This window comes from Octopus sinensis, linkage group LG4 (assembly GCF_006345805.1).
Source record: "Octopus sinensis linkage group LG4, ASM634580v1, whole genome shotgun sequence".
Lineage (NCBI taxonomy): Eukaryota > Metazoa > Mollusca > Cephalopoda > Octopoda > Octopodidae > Octopus > Octopus sinensis.
The window spans coordinates 40,827,991-40,842,990 of record NC_043000.1 but is presented as its reverse complement, the minus strand read 5'-3'; positions in this window follow the sequence as shown (position 1 = coordinate 40,842,990).

Here is a 15,000-nt window from a genome sequence, read left to right as displayed (position 1 = left end):
GTGTGTGTGTGTGTGTGTGTGTGTGTGTGTGTGTGTGTGGTGTGTGTGTGTGTGTATTAGTATGTTACAGAGTTAATGTATTAGTAAAGAAACTCTGCTTTCGCTAATGCATTAGCTCTTTTGAAAGTAAATTTATATTTTGCAGATATTTGCGGATATTTAGGATAGTTCTCTATGTTGCTATTGTTCGAGATAAATTTGATTCATACAGTCACTATAGTATATTAATTTCTAATATAGGCACAACACAATTTGTAGCGAGAAATTATCAATGTTGTTGACGATTATCAATTGAGAGTTCAGTCGTAATTTTGTCATCCCTAGAAGGAAGAAATGCTAAAAATATTGACTCAGATGTGGATGAAAATCAGAGCTTAAAAGTTGTCTAAACATTAGATGGTATTTGCGCTGCATCGCGCTTTAAAAAAAATTAACTATCATGGTCTTTATTTTCAAACGTTACGTGTGTTATTTCGTCTAATTTCAGATCCTTCCGAAACATCAGATGCCACTACTGTAGCAGCGAGTAGATGACATATATATATATATATATATATTATATATATATATATATATATTATATATATATATATATATATATATATAAATATATATATTTATTTATTTATTTATTTATATTCATTATACGGAACATTTGTGTGTGTGTGTGTGTGTGTATGTATGTAGGTATGTATGTATGTGTGTATATACGAGAAGGTACCCAAAATAACCGGAAACGTTCTCTGTTGGACAAGCCCGTTGTAATTCAGGATTCCGACACTTGATGCAACCCTCAGGCATTTGTCTGTCGACTTGCAGCATCCATTGAGGTCGTATTGCGTCGTTGTTTTGCAGTGCATCTCCCTTGTTCGTCGATTTTTGTGATGGCTGAAACGAAGGAACAGCATACTCCTGTGAAATTCTATTTACTGCTGGGGAAAATAACAGCCGAAACAGTTGTCATTCTTTAAACAGCTTACAAGAACGCTGCTACGAGCAAAACACCAAGTTTACGACAGGTTTTCATGCTTTAGGAATGGTTACTTGTTGCATGAAGACCAACCTCGATCAAGGCAAGCGACGACCTCCTGAATGAATGAAAGCATTAAGAAAATTCATGAATTGATTTTGAAACGCCGCCGCCGAACAATTAACGACCTTGTTGATATGACTGGTGTGTTCTGGAGCTCCTGCCAGCGAATTTTGAGCAAGGAATTGCAAGTGAAAAGAGTTGCGGAAAAATTTGTGCCTCGCTTACACACGGAATTGTGAGACAGTTTTTACCGCTTACCCACCTTCCCTATTCACCCGATCTTGCTCCCTATGACTTTTTTGTTCCCCCGAATGCAAAAAGTCATTAAAGGAATACATTTTGTAGATGTGTAAGAGGTGAAAAAGAAAACGACGGCGGCGTTAAAAAGCATCACTTTGCAAGGGTTCCAACACTGCTTCGAACAGTGGAAAATGCGTTTGAACCGATAAATCGCTTCAAACAGTGGAAAACGCGTTTGGACTGATAAATCGCTTCGAACAGTGGAAAACGCGTCTGGACCGATAAATCGCTTCAAACGGATAATACTTTGAAGGCGATAAAAGTGTAAACATGTAAAACTAAATTAATAAAATAATATTGCAAAATTCCGATTTCTTTTGGATAGCTCTTCGTATATATATGTGAAGGTGCGTTCCCTAGAGGTTTGGGTGTTGCAATCACAATCGCTAGACCGTGGGTTCAATTCCCAAGCCAAGCGGCGCGTTGTGTTCTTGAGAAAAACTCTTCATTTCACGTTGCTTTCCGTTTGCAATCATTTCGACAGCTGACATGTGGCACACTTGTGCATCTGTACAGGGAATGTCGATTTGATGGCGTGTGTGAGCTAATATACAGAACATACATTTGATCATTATAAATAAATCATTTCTCAAAAGTGCTGAGTTCTTGTTACAGGGCTTAAAAAACTGAAGGATCGCTACCAATTGCGCACGGGAGTCGATGTAATTGACTAGTACCTTCCCACTAAATTTCAGGCCTTAGGCCTACAGTAGAAAGGTTGGGTGGGTAGATTGGCAGAAGAATTGGAGTATTTGGCAAAATAACTTTCGGTATTTAGTTACGACTTTTAAGGCGGTGGGCTGTCAGAATCGTTAGCATGCCGGGCGAAATGCGTAGCCGTATTTCGTCTGCCGTTACGTTCTGAGTTCAGATTCCGCCGAGGTCGACTTTGCCTTTCATCATTTCGAGGTCGATAAATTTAGTACCAGTTGCTCACTGGGGTCGATATAATCGACTTAATCCGTTTGTCTGTCCTCGTTTGTCCTCTCTGTGTTTAGTCTCTTGTGAGTAATAAAGAAATAGGCATTTCATCTGCTGCAACGTTCTGAGTTGAAATTCCGCCGAGGTCGACTTTGCCTTTCATCCTTTCTAGGTCGATAAATTAAGTACCAGTTGAGTACTGGAGTCAATGTGTTCGACTGCCCCCCACCCAAAAAAAAAAATCCAGGGCTCGTAGACAGGATTACTTTTATTACTACTATTATCATTATGGCGGCGAACTGGCAGAATTGTTAGCACACTGGATGAAATGCTTAGAATTATTTCGCCCGTCGCTACGGTCTTAGTTCAAATTCCACGGAGGTCGACTTTGCCTTTCGTCCTTTCGAGGTCGATAACTTAAGTACTAGTTGCGTACTGGGGTCGATCTAAACGACTGCCCCCCCCTCTCCCAAAATTTCAGGCTTTGTGCCTATAATAGAAAGGATTATTATTATTATTATCATTATTATTATTATTATTATTATTATTATTAAGACGGCGTCCCAGCAGAATCGTTGACACGCCGAGTAAAATGCTTAGCGGCATTTCGGCCGTTTTTACGTTCTGAGTTCAAATTCCGCCGCGGTTGACCCTGCTTTTCATCGTTCGGGGTCGATAAATTAAGAAGTAGTTGCGTACTGGAGTCGATTTAATGGACTGGCCTCCTCCCCAAAACTTTCTAGCTTTGTGCCTAGAGTAGAAAAGATTATTATTATTATTATTATTATTATTATTATTATTATTATTATTATTATTATTAGCTTGTACAGTTTATTGTATAGTATATTGTGTTTTTCTTTCTCTTTGTAGAACCCCAATTATTCGGACGTTTTGCTTCTGGTGAAAACGGTAAGTCGTTAATTCATATATACAATATTCATGTCGTTGATTGTTGAAAGAGATCTAGAAAATATATTTCCCTTCCAAAAACTATAATGCATGCATATTATTCCGAAAATCGCTGAGACAGGATATATATACATTCATGTGCAAGTGTGGTTTGTGTGTGTGTGTGTGTGTGTGTGTGTGTGTGTGTGTGTGTGTGCATGTATGTTTGTGTGTATTGTAGATAAATTATAGAAAATGGAATGAATGATATTCATTATTTAAAAATTGTTTTGATAAATTTTTACACCTGTAGTATAGCACTAAGATGTTGTGTAATCATTATCACGCGTCCAAGGTGTAAAATATACAACTTTTCAGGTGATTGTTTAAATAGGTTCTTCATTAGACCCTACCGTCAGTCGACTTAGTGTGAGGTTGCATACCCAAAGGGATGTATCATTTTAACTTACTTCAGCGCATTTCGCTGTTTTGTAAAAACAATTAATGTTTGAAACTTTATTGACAGAATCTGCTAATTTTACTTTATCTTTATCATATTGGATGTAAGAAGCATATGCGTGTGTATATACCAAACTATATGCATTACCGATATGTGGGTTCTACCTAAGCTAACAATTATGTCAGAAGTGTATATGTACCCATATATAAAAATAAATGCGTGGGTATATTCTATCTCCTCTCGTAGCTCTGTAGCTCATACCTAATAATACTACTCAATATAGAATTACTTAACTATACGGGAAGCAGGTTGGATTTGGATAATCTACGTCGACATAACGGTAGCGGTCGTACATCTAAATGTAAGCACAATTTCTACTATATAATACACACACACACACACACACACACACCACACACACATACATATATATATATATATATATATATATATATATATATATATAACGGGAAGCTTCATGAAAATAAACAAAAGACGAAGGCAGGTGGAATACAAACAAACAATTGTATTAGTATGGCGCTCAGGAATATAAATAAAACAAGTCTTTTACGTTTCGAGCCTACACTCTTCAACAGAAAAATACACAGAAAAGAAACAAGGAGAGAAAAAAATGCGTGCAGAGGCTAGCGAATCAACATATATATATATATTTTTTATTTTTTATTTTTTATTTTTTATTTTTTATTTTTTATTTTTTATTTTTTATTTTTTATTTATTCTCCTATCTATTTTAACACTGACTCCTTGACCACTCCCCCAAGTATGATTTTTTGCGCTATGCCTACCCCCAAAAAGTCCCCCACCACCCCCTTTAAAACCTGCCTAAATGTATAAATGCCAATACAATTCTTGTTAACTAGCTTCCTGAAGATTTCTCTTGAATGAAACAGTTCTAGTCCTGTAGAAGCTCCTTCTATATAATAAATTAATTTTACTCTGCTATGTATTGATACCTTATTTACTGTGGTTAACCCCGAATCAACCCGGACCTACATATATACATATATATATATATAATATTATATATATATATATATTATATATATATATATATATATATATATATATATATATATGATAGATAGATAGATGAAGATAGATAGATAGATAGATAGATAGATAGATATTAGATAGATGAACTGATGTTATTATGCGAGAGTGAATGTATGTTTTGTCCGCTTACATGTTACTGGGACACCGAGTAATTTACAGGAAACTATATGAGCTAATACGGCAAGATTCAAACTCAAACTGTAAAGGAAGATTAGCAGACACTGTAGAAATTCTGTTAGGCAAGTCTTTTTAGAACTGAATGAAATTATCTCTTCTAATTTCAGCCGCTTCCAAAGCTGCAAATGCTACTACTGAACACGAAATGGGTAAGTTGATGTATATCTTTATGTTCGGGAAATGGTAAATCGGTTGCATTGACCCCACTGCTCAACTGGTACTTATTTTATAGACCCCAAAATTGTGAAAGGCAAAACTGACCAGGCGGCATGTGAACTCAGAATGTAAACACGGAGGAAATGTCGCTAAGCATTTTGTGCGGTGTACCAATGATTCCGCTGCCGCTATGTTCTGAGTTCAAATTCTGCCGAGGTCGACTTTGCCTTCGGTCGATAAATTTAGTACCAGTTGCGTACTAGAGTCGATCTAATCGACTGACCCCCTCCCCTAAAATTTCGGACCTTGTGCCTAGAGTAGAAAAGATTATTATTATTATTATTATTATTATTATTATTATTATTATTATTATTATTATTTATTATTATTATCATCATTATTATTATTATTATTATTATTATTATTATTGAGTGAGAGAGCAGTTCATGCCATCAAAGTGACATTGGGGTAAAATATACGAAGCCCAATATACCCATCATGACTACCCGTCTGATAAGGGTACACTTGGCACATGCATCAGAGCCATATGTGCGCGACATGGTGATCTCATATCAAGATAAACAGCACATGACCTTGCAGGTGGGGCCCAGTTAGAATTTTCTTCAGGTTGAGTAGCCCATCCCGCTCAAAAGGTCCCTGAATAAGGGTGGTTAAGTATGTTGAAACAAACACCCATGTTTCCAGAGGTGAATTATTCAAAACCCCAGAGAATCCCTCTCAACACATGGCTATGATGCTCCCCCACTACTTCTGCTCGTGATTAGAGATGCACATATCGTCAGCCACTAAGGACATGCTCAACTGGTTAAGGTCAAACAACTGACAAGCAAATTATTATTATTATTATTATTATTATTATTATTATTATTATTATATATATTATTATTATTAGCTTGTACAGTTTATTGTAAGTATATTGTGTTTTTCTTTCTCTTTGTAGAACCCCAATTATTCGGACGTTTTGCTTCTGGTGAAAACGGTAAGTCGTTAATTCATATATACAATATTCATGTCGTTGATTGTTGAAAGAGATCTAGAAAATATATTTCCCTTCCAAAAACTATAATGCATGCATATTATTCCGAAATCTGCCTGAGACAGGAATATATATACATTCATGTGCAAGTGTGTGTGTGTGTGTGTGTGGTGTGTGTGTGTGTGTGTGTGTGTGTGCATGTATGTTTATGTGTATGTGTAGATAAATTATAGAAAATGGAATGAATGATATTCATTATTTAAAAATTGTTTTGATAAATTTTTACACCTGTAGTATAGCACTAAGATGTTGTGTAATCATTATCACGCGTCCAAGGTGTAAAATATACAACTTTTCAGGTGATTGTTTAAATAGGTTCTTCATTAGACCCTACCGTCAGTCGACTTAGTGTGAGGTTGCATACCCAAAGGGATGTATCATTTTAACTTACTTCAGCGCATTTCGCTGTTTTGTAAAAACAATTAATGTTTGAAACTTTATTGACAGAATCTGCTAATTTTACTTTAATCTTTATCATATTGGATGTAAGAAGCATATGCGTGTGTATATACCAAACAATATGCATTACCCGATATGTGGGTTCTACCTAAGCTAACAATTATGTCAGAAGTGTATATGTACCCATATATAAAAAATAAATGCGTGGGTATATTCTATCTCCTCTCGTAGCTCTGTAGCTCATACCTAATAATACTACTCAATATAGAAATTACTTAACTATACGGGAAGCAGGTTGGATTTGGATAATCTACGTCGAACATAACGGTAGCGGTCGTACATCTAAATGTAAGCACAATTTCTACTATATAAATACACACCACACAACACACACACACACACACACACACACATACATATATATATATATATATATATATATATATATATATATATATATATATAACGGGAAGCTTCATGAAAATAAACAAAAGACGAAGGCAGGTGGAATACAAACAAAAATTGTATTAGTATGGCGCTCAGGAATAGAAATAAAACAAGTCTTTTTACGTTTCGAGCCTACACTCTTCAACAGAAAAATACACAGAAAAGAAACAAGGAGAGAAAAAAATGCGTGCAGAGGCTAGCGAATCAACATATATATATATATATCAGATAGATAGATAGATAGATAGATAGATAGATAGATAGATAGATAGATAGATAGATAGATAGATAGATAGATAGATAGATAGATAGATAGATAGATAGATAGATAGATAGATAGATAGATAGATAGATAGATAGATAGATAGATAGATAGATAGATAGATAGATAGATAGATAGATAGATAGATGAACTGATGTATTATATGCGAGAGTGAATGTATGTTTTGTCCGCTTACATGTTACTGGGACACCGAGTAATTTACAGGAAACTATATGAGCTAATACGGCAAGATTCAAACTCAAACTGTAAAGGAAGATTAGCAGACACTGTAGAAATTCTGTTAGGCAAGTCTTTTTAGAACTGAATGAAATTATCTCTTCTAATTCAGCCGCTTCCAAAGCTGCAAATGCTACTACTGAACACGAAATGGGTAAGTTGATGTATATCTTTATGTTCGGAAAGGGTAAATCGGTTGCATTGACCCCACTGCTCAACTGGTACTATTTATAGACCCCAAATTGTGAAAGGCAAAACTGACCAGGCGGCATGTGAACTCAGAATGTAAACACGGAGGAAATGGCTAAGCATTTTGTGCGGGTACCAATGATTCCGCTGCCGCTATGTTCTGAGTTCCAAATTCTGCCGAGGTCGACTTGCCTTCGTCGATAAATTTAGTACAGTTGCGTACTAGAGTCGATCTAATCGACTGACCCCCTCCCCTAAAATTTCGGACCTTGTGCCTAGAGTAGAAAAGATTATTATTATTATTATTATTATTATTATTATTATTATTATTATTATTATTATTATTATTATTATCATATTATTATTATTATTATTATTATTATTATTATTATTGAGTGAGAGAGCAGTTCATGCCATCAAAGTGACATTGGGGTAAAATATACGAAGCCCAATATACCCATCATGACTACCCGTCTGATAAGGGTACACTTGGCACATGCATCAGAGCCATATGTGCGCGACATGGTGATCTCATATCAAGATAAACAGCACATGACCTTGCAGGTGGGGCCCAGTTAGAATTTTCTTCAGGTTGAGTAGCCCATCCCGCTCAAAAGGTCCCTGAATAAGGGTTGTTTAAGTATGTTGAACGAAACACCCATGTTTCCAGAGGTGAATTATTCAAACCCCAGAGAATCCCTCTCAACACATGGCTATGATGCTCCCCCACTACTTCTGCTCGTGATTAGAGATGCACATATCGTCAGCCACTAAGGGACATGCTCAACTGGTTAAGGTCAAACAACTGACAAGCAAATTATTATTATTATTATTATTATTATTATTATCATTATTATTTTTATTATTATTATCATTATTATTTTTATTATTATTATCATTATTATTATATTATTATTATTATTACTATTATTATTATTTATTATTATTATTATCATTATTATTATTATATTAATTATTATTATTATTATATTATTATATTATTATTATTATTATTATTATTTTTATTATTATTATTATTATTATTATTATTATTATATCATTATTATTATTATTATATTATTATTATTATTATGATTATTATTATTATTATTATTATTATTATTATTTACTTATAATCTGCATGCCTATTACACTCACTTGCCGAGACACACCCAGCGTCCTGGTACAATTTGACAGAACGCTTAGGAGGGAAGTAGCAGGGGCAGTAGCAAGATATCTTCATGTAATACAACACAGACATTTAAATGAATAGGGTTTTTCCAAGGATGTGGGCAGTACTTGTCAGCACTATCTTTTGGATTTCTCAGAGATATGGTCAGAACCGTTTTGAAGAACATTAGGCTGGTAGTTTTTTTGTAAGCAAGCTTTGATCTTGTGATGCCTATATGAAACCTTCAGTCTCTGCTTTCAGTCCTGAACTTCTCTGCCACTGATGAATTGTTGCTTGGTCTACATCAGCATTTCGACTTCGAAGTACATAATGTCCATGCAGAGGCTCCTGGCTCCACGCTCCTCAATTTGTTTTTGCCTGTTCTTTTTTTGCAGTCTGCTTCATCTGTTTTGCTTGTTTCGTAGCAGTGGTTTCAGGTTCTTCAATTATTTCAGGGTTAATGCCAAGTTCTCTTGCGAATTTGTAAGCTTCCTTGACAACAGAATGCTTTCTTGTTTTCTCATAAGCTACAGCATCAAGTCCTCTATACTTAATAAGTACTTGTTCATTGCTATTGTGGCGGTCTTATAGCACAGTTCTACTTGCATCATTCCTCTTTCCACATTATTTCTACGTAGGTACAGACGATCAACGTCTGCTTTTTGGGTGGTGCATATTCTTAGATGTTAATAGTTTTCTTGTCTTCTTGTTCAGGCTTTCGAGCTCTGTAAGATTTCAGTTAATGAGGTTAAAACTATATTGGACTACTGGAAGTGCCAGGGTGTTAATGGTTTCGATGCGATTTTTCGAGTTGAGTTCAGTTTTTAGTATGTCTTACTCTCTTGTAATTCTCCTTTCTTATTTTTTCCTTCATATCAGCATTTTCTATACCATCTCCTTCGTTTATCCCCAGGTATTTGTAATTTTCTTGTGGGTCAAGCTGCTTGATGGTAGAATCGGTATCTAATTTGCCTGAGCTTCCCTTTTACAAAAGTTGCCTTAGCACACTTATCAAAGCCAAAATCCAACCCGAAGTCATTCCTAAACTCTTTAACATTTGTTAGCAGCCCTACAAGTTCTTTGTCGTTTCAACCAAATAGCTTCAGATCGTTCATATAAGAGAGATGGTTTATTGTTCTTTTTGTTGTTACAGCTTCTGTTATTGTTGTTCAGGGACCTTTTGAGAAAAATTCTAACTGGGCCCCATCTACAAGGTCAAGCGCTGCTTATCTTGATATGAGATCACCATATCATGCACATATGGTTGTGATGCATGTGCTTGGTGTACCCTAATGAAACGGATAGTCATGATAGATATATTGGGCTTCGTATTGGGCTGAATTTGAACTCAGAATGTAGCAGCAGATGAAATACCTATTTCTTTACTACCCACAAGGGGCTAAACACAGAGAGGAAAAACAAGGACAGACAAACGGATTAAGTCGATTATATCGACCCCACTGTGTAACTGGTACTTAATTTATCGACCCCTAAAGGATGAAAGGCAAAGTCGACCTCGGCGGAATTTGAATTCAGAACGTAACGGCAGACGAAATACGGCGACGCATTTCGCCCGCCTTAATAATAATAATAATAATGATAATAATAATAATAATAATAATAATAATAATAATAATAATGCTTTCTTTATTCACGGTGAAGTGCTCACAATTACTAACAATAGATTTTTCAATTTTAGATACTGCCATGAACACAACAGATCCTACTGAAGATGCAAAGAGTGAGTTGACACACGAATCATTTATCTTTTATCTTTTACTTGTTTCAGTCACTGGACTGCGACCAGTTGGGACACCACATTGAAGGGTTTAAACAGAACAAATGGATACCAGTGCTTAGCATTTATTTTTAAGTCTGCTACTAATTCTATCGGTTTCTTTGGCCACCGGTTCTGTCCCACTGTCCCACTGGACAGAACCTTTGAGTAACGGGATAGGCTACTCAACCAGAAGAAAATTCTAACTGGGACCCACCTGCAAGGTCATGTGCTGTTTATCTTGATATGAGATCACCATGTCGCGCACATATTTCGATGCGATTTTTCGAGTTGAGTTCAGTTTTTGTGATGCATGTGCCTGGTGAACTCTTATCAGACTGATAGTCATGATGGGTATACTGGGCTTCGTATATTTTACACCATGCACTGCTCGCCTACTCAATAATAATAATAATAATAATAATAATAATATCAACAACAATAATTATAATAATAATAATTATGATAATAATGATGATAATAATAATAAGAGCAGCATACCAAGCACTGGCTCACGTGGCTTCTGATCTTAACTGATTGTAAGTGTTATCATGTACCTATTTTGTCTTGGTATAAAAGATGGGCTACAGCAAATATTCTGTTAAACGCCACAGATTTGCTCGTCAATTGCTTGGCCTTAACCAGTTGAGTACGTCCTTTTGTGGCTGACGATATGACGATATGTGCATCTCTGATCACGAGCAGAAGTAGTGGGGGAGCATCATAGCCATGTGTTAAGAGGAATTCTATGGGGTTTGAATAATTCACTTCTGGAAACATGGGTGTTTTGTTCAACATCCTTAAACAAACCTTATTATCAGGGACGTTTTGAGCGGGATGAGCAACTCGACCTGAAGAAAATTCTTAGACCCACCTACAAGGTCATGCACTGTGTATGTTGATATAATATCACCACGTCACGCGTATATGGTTGTCATACATGTGTCTGGTGTACCCTTATCAGATGGGTAGTCATGATGGGTATATTAGGCTTCGTATATTTGCACTCCAGTGTCCCTTAGATGGCATGCGCTGCTTTACAATCAATAACAATGATAATACACACCCCTGTAGCTGATTATGCACTTCATATTCTTTTCTACTCTAGGCGCAAGACCCGAAATTTTGAGGGAGAGAGCCAGTCGATAAGATCGACCCCAGTACGTAACTGGTGCTTAATTTACCCCCCCACACACACACACACACCTCCCCAAAGGATGAATAGCAAAGTCAACTTCGGCGGAATTTGAACTCAGAACATAAAGACAGACGAAATACCTATTTCTATTTCTTTACTACCCACAAGGGGCTAAACACAGAAGGGACAAACAAGGACAGACAAACAGATTAAGTCGATTATATCGACCCCATGGCGTAACTGGTACTTATTTAATCGACCCCGAAAGGATGAAAGGCAAAGTCGACCTCGGCGGAATTTGAACTCAGAACGTAGTGGCAGACGAAATACCGCTAATCATTTCGTCCAGAGTGCTAGCGACTCTGCCAGCTCGCCGCCTTATTATGCACTCCATATGAGAAATGCAATGGTTTCTTGAATGTAAAATGTAAATAATATTATTTCTTCTAGTTTTACATACTACTACAAACGCAAAAGTTACTAGCATATATGCAAAGAGTAAGTTGATATACAAATCATTTATTTTTTATCTTTCATTTCTTTCAATCATTGGACTGCGACCATGTTGGGACCCCACTCTAGAGGGCTTTATTGAACAAATGAACACCAGTAATTATTATCTGTTTTTAAGTCTGCTACTTTAGTCGATTTCTTTGGCCCTGCCGCTAAGTTACAGGAGCGCAAACAAACCACTACTGGTTGTTACGAGGGGAGGATCAAAGCACAAACACATACGCACACACATACTCAAACACACAAATAAATGTGATAGACAGATAGATAGATAGATAGATAGATAGATAGATAGATAGATAGATAGATAGATAGATAGATAGATAGATAGATAGATAGATAGATAAATAGATAGACAGATAGACAATATTTATATCATTGGTGAGACATTTTAACCAAAGTATATTGACAAGACAGGATGACTTTGTTTTTAAAAATGTCATAAGTTAGACCACGAGACAAAGAAATGCTTTGTGTCCATATTAGGATAATGTGGAAATATATTTCGATAGAAGGATGTTTTGTATTCTTTCATCCACTTCCAGATACAAACCCGGTCTACTAACGAAAACACCAATTTGTAGAAAGACGACATTGCACACCCATACACACACGCACTGCACATGTGCACGCAACCACACACTAGTACAAAGCAACATATATTTATTTGTTCTGATCTATCCGACTATATACCCTCTCTCCCTATAGTATAATAGACTCATGCTTGTATTTTTGTCATGGTTATTATCATAGTTGTTGTCATAGCTGTTGTTGTTGCTGGCACAGTTGTTGTTGTTGTTGTTGTTACTGTTGATGTTGTTTTTGTTTAATCGCAGTTTAGTCCTGATGAAGTACATCTAAGATCACATAGGCTTCCACCTATAATTATCCCGTATTTTTTTTCTTTCAGTATATCAAGATCTACATGAACTAGTTTATCTTTATTTTAATATGATAGGGCTATGATTTCTAGTACGCTGCCTTATAGGGATTCGCTCAATAGGCATACACCTGAACTTCTAACTTCAGCTAGTGAATAAATATGTCTTATTAATTCAATAATTGTAGTCTTTACTTTAAAAAACGTTTTGTTTCTTTTCTTTTTCTTTTACCATTTTCAGCTAGTTCCAACGATACAGCTTTTCACCCTGAAGCCGCTTTAAGTAAGTTGGTAAATATATGTATGTATGTATGTATGTATGTATGTATGTATGTATGTATGTATGTATGTATGTATGTATGTATGTATGCGTGTGTGTATGTGTGCGTAAATTTATGCTTAAAAACAAATTTCACTGTAAAAATAATTTCACGTGTTCATCAAAGAATATATTTTATGCTATTTAATATAGTGGCTGTAACGAAAATTGCAAGACATACGAGATTTTAAGAAACAGACTCAGCATGTATGTATGTATGTATGTCAACAAATACGGGATCCTAATACTAGACAGATTCCGCTAAGTGAACATCTAAAATTATGGGCAACAAAAAATCACCAAAATTCCTTCTCACTTAACTTTTGTTCTGTAAAAAACAAGATCAAATACACACACACACACACACATACACACACGCACATGCGCACAAACAAGCTGCTTGCGGATTGGTCCAAACCGTATACCAAATCGTTAGCTTGGAGTGTTCGAAGAGGTGTTACAGTTCTCAGGAACTTAACTGTTAATTAAATACATTTTGAAATGTGATGATTACTAAGAACTTATGAAAGCACTAATTGATCTTTATATACATTACAAATGATCTTTTAATGTTAAAATACCATAATAAAAAAGGTGAAAAGTAGGCCATGTTTTAACTTTATTCAGCTGTTATATTATTCTACACACATTCACACAAATTCGGAATATATATATATATATATATATATATATATATTACATGCACATGTATATATACATACACACATACACAAACGCATCATCTTCCAGCTTTTTACACATCTTAGAAGAAAAAAGAATATGGCCTTGACTCCATAAGGTCATCGCTATAAAACGAGACAGCCAGTTATACCAAATCTCCATGGACTACTTTATCTTTATTTTAATATGGCAGGAATGTGATTTCCAGGACGCTACCATATAGGGATTCAATCAATGGGTATACACCTGAACGTCTAACTTCAACTAGTGAAAAAGTATTTCTTATTAATTCAATAATTGTAGTCTTTACTTTAAAAAACGTTTTGTTTCTTTTCTTTTTCTTTTACCATTTTCAGCTAGTTCCAACGATACAGCTTTTCACCCCGAAGCCACTTTAAGTAAGTTGGTAAATATATGTATGTATGTATGTATGTATGTATTATATGTATGTATGTATGTATGTATGTATGTATGTATGCGTGTGTGTATGTGTGCGTAAATTTATGCTTAAAAACAATTTCCGTAAAAAAATTTCACGTGTTCATCAAAGAATATATTTTATGCTATTTAATATAGTGGCTTGTAACGAAAATTGCAAGACATACGAGATTTTAAGAAACAGACTCAGCATGTATGTATGTATGTTGTCAACCAAATACGGATCCTAATACTAGACAGATTCCGCTAAGTGAACATCTAAAATTATGGGCAACAAAAAATCACCAAAATTCCTTCTCACTTAACTTTTGTTCTGTAAAAAACAAGATCAAATACACACACACACACACACACAAACACACATACACACGCACATGCGCACAAACAAGCTGCTTGCGGATTGGTCCAAACCGATACCAAATCGTTACGCTTGGAGTGTTCGAAGAGGTGTACAGTTCTCAGGAACTTAACTGTTATTAATAC